The following is an 8875-nucleotide window of genomic DNA, read 5'->3' on the forward strand; positions in this document are numbered from 1 at the left end:
TTAAGAGCTTGAGTTTATTAGTTTGGTCCTCACAATTTGTTTTCCGGAGAGATATGACGGACCTCTGAGAAAGTCAATTTTGTGGTTGTTAGCTCAGTTGCAGTGTTATGAAGCAGCTAGAGACATAACAGTCTCCAGTCCTACAGAAACATATTTTTCAATGACGGCATGAGAACATCTCGCTGAGGTGATGCTGAAATCAACCGAGCATAGACGTCACAGCTTTGCGTAAGCAGCAAACCTGACCATGTAAAAGAAAATTAGTTGCTTTGTTGTAGGCACTCATGAGATCTGAACTGTTTTGGACTGCTTTGCAAAAATATTCATGGTTATAGACCCCTATTAACCTCCTAGGATGATTGTTTTAGTTTTATATGCCCACTGAGCAGTGATATTAAATTTTTTTTCCAGGTGTCAAATAAAGTTATCATTTTATAAAGTCACATACTGTGATTTTGTTATGGTTTTTACATGTGCACACCTGTGCTTGATACATTCTCCTTGAAGTCTTTGGGGAGGTAGTAACCACCATCGATTATGTGAATTCATTTTGCACTTTTATAGTCTACTGAAAAAGGTATTGAGAACCAGCGAAGCAGTAAATGAGCACTCAGCTATGAGACCATGTCTGGTTTTATTATTACCTTCATATGACATTTCACTCATTACTCCCTTATAAAGAATACCAGAATACCAGAGCTTTTTGTCTTCCAAATCATTTAAAGTAACTTCTACGCATGCTATGATTTTAAACTATCTTGCTTCAATCAGACATTTCTGTTACCTTCTCAATCATTGAGGGATTCACTCCATTATGGCCTTTAAACATATGCAAAGGACAGCCCTTCCTTTCCGCTGATCAAGTATCTTCGCTCTGTTTCGCCTGTCAAAGTGAAGCTACATCTGGGAGTTTTTCTCTACAGTGACTAAGCTGTAATCCGAGGCTTGCGACTCACTCCTGGAGACTGTGACCTCTTGTGATTTGGGCTTATGCTGCTGCTTACACAAGGCCACCATACCAGAATGAGGTGGGACGTTTTACAGGCCCACCCGCAAGGAGGAAGCTGCTATTTCCTCTCCATAAATCAAAATGGACATCCTCTGTCAAGGGGTTTTCGATAGTAAAGGACCATGTTCATTTTAAAATAAAGCTAAATTCATTGCTACACATGAGCTTTTGTGCACCAATGGATTTACAGTCTGAACTATGTACTTGAGTAATGTATTTTTAAACCAAGTGACCATTAAGTGTTCAACTAAAACATTTTAATATACCACAGAAATTCACAGACAGTATAGATGGATAGAGCCACAATAAAGTTGCCCACTGGTTTCTGTGCCCCACTCCATTTTGAAGACTTACTGATAGATAGATAGATAGATAGATAGATAGATAGATAGATAGATAGATAGATAGATAGATAGATAGATAGATAGATAGATAGATAGATAGATAGATAGATAGATAGATAGAAGACGATAAGATGGTTAAGCACTAACTAATAACTTAGCAGATATCTGTGTTGTGTGTTGTGATACAGTGTTGGTGTTACAGTGCTAGTGCTAATGGTTACCTTAGCAATTCCATCAAACACTAGCAAGCTTGGTTAGCTAGTTGCATCTATACAAAGATATCATCCAACAAAATAAAGAAATACTAGAATAAGACTTACCAAAACAGCAGGAAAGATGTTTTGGATTTGCTCTACCACACAGCAACTCATAATATTTGTCAAATAACCACACTAAAAAGAGTTTACAATGGAAAAACACAATGGAGACTAGTGCTAGTGAGGTCTAGCAGCACCTGTGACTTGCTAAATCTTAAAAATTTCAGTTGTTAAAGAAAAGAAAGAAACAAAAACAAATGCATATATTTATTATGAATTGGTAAGCTAGTCTTTATACCATGTTAGTTTCAGGCCAAATTGGCATTTTAACGTGGGCCTGTGAAGACTTTTTCCATTGACTAAATTTTTCAGTCCCAGAAGTTGCCGCTTGGAGAAAACACCAAGGGAGTCCTCTTAATGTTCCATCCAACTGATGCATGTAAATTTATTCATTCTCCCATTAGTTGTGTACAATCACTGCCAAATCCTGAATTTTTCCCACCAAGGCATACCTCAGATATAAATCATTTAGTGATAGATTTGAGAAATCGGACCCATGTCTTCTGCAGCTGACCTGAGCTGACATCACCACCAATGCATTAGGCTATATCTGGCTATATCTGGTGATTAATATGACTTGCACACTTCAGAATTCCTGACAAATGTGATTTTTCTTCCCGTCACAAAAACAATTACCACCATTTTCTTTGTGATGTGGTTTTCTGTCGGGACCAGGGGTTATGGAACGCACACAGACGAGTCATGACATGACTCACAACCAGCAAAGCACATCCACAAATATGTGCCTGATGTCAATGACACCACGTCTCGAATATTAAAAACACTCATATCCCTGAGAAAATATCAGCCAGTAATTACACATTTCCTCTGAGATATGAAAATTATTAAAATGTGCTTCAGACAGACTAGCAGTGAAATCATTATGAAACTGGGGAAAGAAATGAAGATAAATCTCTTGCAGGCATGCATATGTCTATCACCCATTTGTAACTTGTACAAAATCAATCCCTAGCAGCCTATGTGATTGGTATTTGTATTGCTATTTGCAGTGTAAATACACAGGAACAATTCAGCCAAAGTGCTTGACTGAGACTCTGCAGAGCTGTGGGAAGCACCCATAAATAGTATTGTGTTTGTGTATTGATAACAGAACATAGTCTTATGTGATATAAGTTCTGTAATAATTCCTTTATTAATACATCAAACATTTATCAGCTGTTATGGAAGAAAATACTGTTTCACTGCAAAGTCCGACTTTACTCTGCACTTTACAGTCTCCCCTGGTGAGTATAAAAGTGTAAGCACATTTACAACACTGGGATACTAGAAAAACATCCATCAAAAACGAGGAGTGCCCAGTCCCAGCTCTGGATAGAGTCCATATCCATATACATTTGTACTGCATGACCTTTGGGGTAAGACCCTTATAACTGCATGAAAGCCAGTTTCATACACGGAAAACTGGCCTCCCCTCAGCAAAGAGCTTGACGGAGAAGCGAATCTTGCCCACCATACCTCTCCTCTTGTTCGATTTGGTCAATATACAGCACCAGTGGTAAATGTTATTGTAGGGAGCTCCCCATTGATCAGTAGTGGAACAGAATCCAGATCCAGCCAGCTGGGGCTGTTAGCTGGGGAAGCCATGTTCTTTGCAATGAGGTAATACTTCAGACATCTACAGCAGGTTCTAATTATGCCAGAACAACTCAGTGTCTGGCTGTGTTTGGCTAGAGGATTAGCCAACACAAGCCATTCTACTCTTCTCTGTGCGTAAGCCATAAAGGCCAAGGGGATGTCCTCATACCGCCCAGCTTCGTCACTGAGTGCTTGTGAAATTCTCCAGAGCGAAATGTGCTGAAAAAGTATAACCAAGTCGTGAGGTTACATATTATGTTTGTGGTCTCTTTCAGTCTTTGAGTTACAATGTTTAATGTCCTCCCTGCCCCTATCAGCAGTGATAATGCAGTAATGTGATTTCGTTTAATTTTGAACGTTACATTTGATAACGTTAAAACCCCCATTGTTTTAGACCTTTTAACCTTTAGCTGTGTCACAACACAAGGGGGTGCTACAGTATCTTTGTGCTATTTTGCTGATGTAGCAGACAAAGGACTAACAGGGTAAAGGCCATGTGTTTAAGGTCAGGGCTTATGTTTAATTTAAGCAACCAATTCAACATCTTAGAGGAGCAAAATTATTAAAGGTTCCTGTACTGAAGACTATACTGCCATTGGTGTAAAATATTCTCAATGGTTACAGTTTCGTGCTTTTCTTCATTCAGTCAAGGTTTCTTTTTTATGAAGTCATAGATTCAATATGTGTCCTTTTGTGTAATTAAACTTACATTTCCATTCCTGTAAGAAAATTAAAGGCTTCACGAACAACATCCCAGTCTTAAAATAAGAAGGTATAACAAGAGCAAAACTGCTCTTTGCAATGCAACCCTTGATTTGAGTAAATTGTAAACTGTAAGTTGACAGTGATTAACACAAAAACATTGGTTGCTATAGCCACCGATTAACAGAGTGTGTAACAGAGATGCCTGTGGATATACTCACATACAGTACCTGGCAATTACATTCAATCGGTTTTAATTGCCCCTTTTTGAACAACTATAATTCAACTTTCTTAAAGTGTTGAACATGCATCTGCAAAAGAAACATGCAAGCAAAGTGTGCCCGTAACACCTTGCATGCACGCACTTGCCACAGCTCAACAGTAGCTGCAAATACAATCTTGAGTTTAAATTGCACACATGGCAAAGTGGCTGCCCAGCCTCAAATCTCATCATTACCAGTGCTGCAGGGGACGAGAGAACCCCTTCTGTAGTCCCACTACAGAAATAGAGTGGTGACAGTTTAATGGTCTCTGGGCTCAGAGAACCACACCCTTGCCAGCCTATATGAAAGACCCTACTCCCACCACAGCTTGTGACGTCAGGTGCTTGAACCTGCTCTGCAAAACTTTCTGGCATTGTTAATACTCGGGAGGGTTAAATTCCCTTTAAGTGATGACATTACTGTGCGTGACTACAAATGGAAAGTTTTTTTAGGCCTGCATAACTGTCAAGGCTCCAAGTGTCAATATTTACTTCTCATTTATTTATGCTAATCAGTAACAATTGGATTTTTTCGTAATGATTGGCAATTTGATATGGATAAATAATTAAAAGCTGGAAGGAGATATACATTTTTTTCATACTTTGGGAATTATTTTTCTGTTGATATGAGAACCTCATTTCATTGTAATACATTTTTTATTCGCCAGCTCCTGTCCACTACATCCATGCTGAATATTCATTAATTTTCCCCTTAAAGACTTTTCCAAATAATATGACTACTTTTTCTGGTGCACTCAGTGAGCCATCTGCGTGGAGAATTACAATCCACAGACTTTCTGTCTCTCTCAGCCCCGTAGTCCACAACATGGGACCTGGTTGAGACAACTGCTGAAAGTTTGCTGGAGCAGCTTTGCTGGCCTGACAGCTTTTGGTGTGAGACACTCCAGATGGGATCCCACACTTTGAGCTTTCCTAATGACCACCAGTATCGCTAGAACCATAAGTTAAAACCTTTGATGTGACAGGGAAGGAAGGAACATCATTAATAAAAATAATGAGGCAGATGGGTGCTCTAATGGGTGCCTGAAGTACACACTGAGGAGTCAGTCAGGGGTGAAGACATCGGATGTGTTTGTTAGGACACATTCAAATATAGAAACCGGATGCTTGGGTGATTTTGACCTTGAATAACCACAGTAAATACATGTCAGGCAACTTTGCCAAAGATCAGATTCAGTGGATTCCACCACCTTCACGGCTACATGTAAGCTTTCCCCTTATCTGATATGAAAAACAGTAATATAATCACAGTACTGAAAAAAATGGATCAAATTTAAAGCCACAAAGGCCTTTTTTATGTTGCACATTTTTCTCCTTTTCAAGAAGTTCAAACACTATTTACCACCAAGATAATATGGCTCAGTTCTGTCAGCTTTATAGTTTAGCAAGCTAAAAAGTCTTTGCCTCAAGCGATATCACTTAAAGCAGTCTATTAGATTTCATGAAGCTCCCATCTACCTTGTTACTCAACCTTTTTTGGCAAAACATGCAGCAACACTTCACCAAGACCTGTGCTGTCCAGACCTGAGGAGGTGTGAGTAAAGGCATGCATGTAGTAGCTTCAGGGGGGGCTCAAAACTTTCAGCTAGCTGAAACGCATTGACACATTATTCCAGATTTGAACTTCATGTAAGATAAAACCATTGCTTTCATATACTTTAGTGTCAGTTTCCATTTTATGTTTTGACTTATGAGCTGGGTTGTAACCATAGACTTGGATATAAAAGATGGACCTAGTCACCGTGACATTGGTTTCTGCATTTTGAACCCCTCACTGTTGGCATTTCGTCCTCTCTCTTGTTAGGGTTTTTTTTAAAATCCTAAGCCAGAAATGATTCAGACCAGAGCACATGGTGCCTTGTTATCAGTTAACTATCAATGAACTGAGTCAAGCGTTAATCACAGATACCTGCTAAATAGCAATTAAAAAGTAATAAAATGCTAGATATCACTCACTAAAACTGTAGAACAACTTCTTGGATGGTCTGTAAAATGGTCTGTAATCCACAGCAAGTCTTTTTTTTTTTCAAATAAATTCATAATAAATGCACCAAAACACACCTACTCAACAAACATATAGGTCCAGTTGTTAGTGAAATTAGCAGAGGTGAAGTCTAGCAGACAGTATCAGCAGCAGCTGTTCTTGTCAGCACAGCTGTCAATCAAAAGAGCTACACCCCTAATTTTAATTGTCAGCAAATCAAAAGTATACAATATTTAAGAAAACAAAAAAAACATCACCCTATATAGTTATTATGAGATGAGAAATGTGTTTGTTCAGCAACATATAGTTTCAGTTCCGTATAAAAGATGAATGTAGCTTTAGAGTCGGAATTTTCTTGAATCTGCATTGTTTTTATTGGCCTGTAGGAGGTGACATCTGTGGCTGCAAAAAAGACACCCAGTTCCATAGAAATGGCACTGTTGCATATCTGTAAAGACTTTTCTTATGTGTTTATTCAGACCCTACAATAAGACTAGGGAAAACCCCAGCATTAAGTTGACCCTCTATGAGCAAGCACTTGGCAACAGTGGGAAGGAAAAACTCCCTGGTAACAGGAAGAAACCTCCGGCACAGCCAGACTCAGGGAGGGGCAGCTGATCTTATCCCAGATGTTGATCCAAAATGGCAATGATAAAAATAGTAACAGATTTCTGGGTTTTAGGACTCGCAGATCTATTTGGGCTCATTATGACTTACTTTGTGAGCCAGATTCAAGTGGCCATTAATGAAATTGCAGGTTGTGACACTACTTCTTGACTGTTAACTAGAGGCTGCAACTTGGTCACGACAAGGTGTTGCCTGGTTTCATGGATACAGTTGTGATGATCAGTCCAATGTCTACACGTCATATCACTAAGGAAGCAGAGAAGATGATGATAGGCCTTTTATATATCTTACCCCAGGGGGGCATCAATTTAAAAGTTTTCTTATGTGCAGCCTACTAATATTTTCACTGATAAGAGAGCAAAGGGATGAATATGTTTACATCATCTTACTGCATTTGCATTTGCATCTGCTGATTCATTGTTGCTATCAGTGGCTCATTCACAGCTATGTGGCTCAGGTGACTATAGTGAATTTCAGTCATGTTCATGCTGGTGAGCAGGATTCCTGTTATATGCAAACACTTCACACTATTACTCAAACTGATATGCCAAAGCCAGTGCTATTTGCTGCAGCAGATACCTCTACCAGCCTATCTTCTTCTTCATGTGTGATATTTTTAGCATCGTTGTTAATGTGTTTGTATTAAGTTTGAATACTGCTTGTTGCTCACTGTCATTACAACTCAAGCACAAAACAAGCACTGTCTTTCTGCCATGTTTTATTATAAATATTCATTTATATAATGCATGTGTTTCTGAGTACATTTAGATTTTGTTCTGATATTCCATGTCCTCTCATGTCCTTTCTATGCCCACTCCTTCTATGTAAAATGTCTTCTGTCAGCTCTGAGGCCAGGAGATATAGCCCTATGAGAAGGGAAACAGTGTGTTGATACGCCCAGGGGCAGTGGAAAAAAGGGGTCTGTGTGAACTGTCAGCACCAGATATACACAGAAGCAGCTAATCTTCTCTCAGGCCACCATTTACTACCATATGCCGCTTGCACTCTTGCTGACCAACTTCCTCCATGTGAGCACAGGAGTTGGAGATGGTCTGGGTGTACCCGCAGGTGGAAATCCTGAGTGTAGATATACGTGCATTAGGAGAGGATGACCAAACATGAGATGCAACTAAATTCTGGGAAAACGGTTTTCCTGGCAAAGGACCCCCATTTTGTAAAAAGCACTCTGAATGCAGACTTAAGTGTGGGTTGTCTACAGATTCAAGACACAATGACACGTAAACGCAACTGTATTATCTCACTCTGTACACTGGGGGAAGTGTTGACATGCAGCCTGTGCGTTAATTAAATATACAATTTTCCAGACAATGGAAAATGGATCATTTAATCAGCCACTCCTAGCAGAATGAGAAGAGCAAATAAAGGGTTGTTTGCTCAGTGACTAAGATTTGGAGATGGATTGAAGATGGATAGCTACAAAAGAGACCAAACCCCATGATATCATATCCTTTACTGTAAATCTTCCACCATGAAACTCACTTCACGATTCATTAGTGCTGAACAGAGTCTGTCTTGCCATTAAGGCTGTTTAAATCCTTTGATTGCTGTTGAATGATCAATAATAAATAAAACTTGGTTTGGGCATAAAGGGAAGTTGTCATGACACTGAACAACATAATAATAATCTTCTTACATAAAAGTTATGCCATGCCCTGTCAATCATTTACAGTGTAGCAACAGTCAACAAATCTTGACTCCACCTGCTGCTATTCCACCGGATGTGGGGACTGTCTCGTCTAAATAGCTGGTGCCCAAACATTGTGCCCGACCACTCATGGCTGACACAGTGACCATCAGGCTCCTGTTGCCTACAAGGCAGTCCAGGAGCTGGTCAGATCAAAGTCTAAAATCATGCCCCACCAACAGAGATAAATACACACTTCCTCTCTTCTCTTTCACACCGCTTTTTTCCCACACTCCTGCAAACCCATATGCTGTTGCAAGGCTAGCTCAGAGGAAATGACTGACCACATCAAGGGTCTGGCTGCTGCT

The sequence above is a fragment of the Aulonocara stuartgranti genome (genome assembly GCF_965226115.1).
Source record: "Aulonocara stuartgranti genome assembly, chromosome: 18".
NCBI lineage: Eukaryota > Metazoa > Chordata > Actinopteri > Cichliformes > Cichlidae > Aulonocara > Aulonocara stuartgranti.